Genomic DNA, 2,304 nt, shown 5'->3' with positions numbered 1-2,304 from the left:
GACAAGACCTGTATTTAAATTATAACTAGTCCATTTTTTAAATGTAATCAAACAAACCTAACAAACACAATTGCCAAAACAGTACGAATATCATTGTTTATCCCAAGGTTAAATCCGTCGTTTTACTATAAATTCTGTACACATGAGTTATAACATCTTCTGCCAGCACCGGTCATATCCGATAAATGTATGGGCTAGTAGCGTATGATGAAGCAACGCTGATTGGACAGAGGTGAAAGCGGCAGATACATAGATCAGTTCATATTTGGGCTTAGATACTCGAAGCCATATACGTGTAACCTAAAAGGCGTATGTAAATACCCATAAATAGCAGCCAATCGCTGCAATCTAGGCATGAAATATACTGCTTCGCTAATTGATGTTGAAGATCATCTGTGGTAAGTAAGCAATCGCGCAAAAAGAACGCCCAGATGCGTACTATATGAACGTTTTTTGTGTAACGAATTAGGAAAAACACAACTATACAGTTATTACTATTTTCAACAATTATTCAATTAAACTAGTTATGCCTTTTAATATTAAACTATACTGTGTTAATTTAATACGTTGACGTCGTTTACTTTTCCTGATTAAACATAAACTAAAGCACACCGTGTATTGGAAACTTATGATATGACGTGCGGTGAAAGTGTTATGTACAACATGCAATCAATCTTGTCAATGCCTTAACAATAGAGACCTCTCTAATTACGCTTGCATTAGGTCAGACGTTATATACTTAACGAAAGTACTAATCATCTAGGGCTTGCATGTGGTTGTTTTATACCGTTCAAACTTTGTTTATCAAATGGAAAAGAACAATACACAAAAGGCTTTCGTATACAACTAACACACACGCCTATTGCATGACGGATATTTAATATGTAAACTCTAGTAAATGTATGTTATCATGATAAAAATAACAGCGCTTAATATATGTATCCTGAAGATAAAACATATCACTTTGATTCTATAAGCATTTATTGTGTCATGAATTGTAAATGAATGTGAGCTGAATGTGCTAAACTAGCCAGTACAGGCGTTATGACTCACCTGAACAAAATCACACATAAGATTCACAAGTTTGGTGTGTTTCACTAATCAGGTCGGTAAAAGGTCGTAATAAGAGACCAAGTATGTATCGTAAACCATTCTTTGTTAAATTATCATCCGTTCTGGCCAATTAATCGAGGATCACATGAAGGTGTTTTGTATCTAGAAACATAACCAGTGAGCTTTTGAAGAATCTTATAATGATAGGAAACTTATTATTATTTACATATGATTTAAAAACGATGTATTGTTAAGTGTACTGTATATACGTTCTGGAGTTAGACTTCTTGATGGTAGAATACTCAGTGTGGGCTCTATTTTACTCATTACTGATTAGACATCGTAGTTTCAGAACTACTGACATACGGTACACACCTTTTACGATGCAAATATAGTATTTATCTTGCATTTGAATACATTAACTTATCGACATTAGATAAGCATAAAGGAAGAAGAATATGCGTGCAATCGTAAATTTTCAGGGTTTACTAAGTATTATTTAATGATATGTTATGAACCTTTTGATACTATATATTTCACGAGAAACACCTTGTCCTAAAGTAATTGAAATAAAAACCATTGTCCTGAAATTGTTTGGATTGCAAGCTTCATGCCAACACAGGTTTATACATAATCAGCATCTTGCATTACTATGTTTCATAAACACAGCATTTATCATCATATATGTTGAGAACCTGTATAACAGAGGACTAGTTGATTGTTCCACGGTGATCGTATAGAAGATGAAGTAAACTTTTTGTTTGAATGTGATACAATGATTTACGGCGCATACACTTGGCAGATATATCAGGTGAGCTGACGAACCACAGTTATATAAGTAAACTTAAGATACTAATGTCTTCGTGTCCACGAACACTGGCTAAATGTTTTGTTAAAGCGTATTTAAAAAGACGTACTGTTATATATGCCTAGTTATTAATGAGTATATCATCAACATAAATTCTTGTACATTTGTTGTTTTTTCATACTTATGTTCGTAATTAATTATTCACATAAATCTGTCTATGTTATGCTATTGTATATACTTTGAAATATTATGTTTTGGTGACTTATAGGCCAGTCGGGTCGGGTGCAAAACACTTAGGTATACACATTATTATGATGATGTGTTATATTGCACATGTCATTGAAATCAACAATTTACTGACTTACTTTACTTCCTTAACATTAAAATGAAATGTTTTATTATACCGCTGATAATCTCTAAAGATTGAAATATGAAAATCAGTG

The sequence above is a fragment of the Dreissena polymorpha genome, chromosome 6 (genome assembly GCF_020536995.1).
Source record: "Dreissena polymorpha isolate Duluth1 chromosome 6, UMN_Dpol_1.0, whole genome shotgun sequence".
Lineage (NCBI taxonomy): Eukaryota > Metazoa > Mollusca > Bivalvia > Myida > Dreissenidae > Dreissena > Dreissena polymorpha.
The sequence above is the reverse complement of the archived record's forward strand: the minus strand, read 5'-3'. Positions refer to the sequence as shown.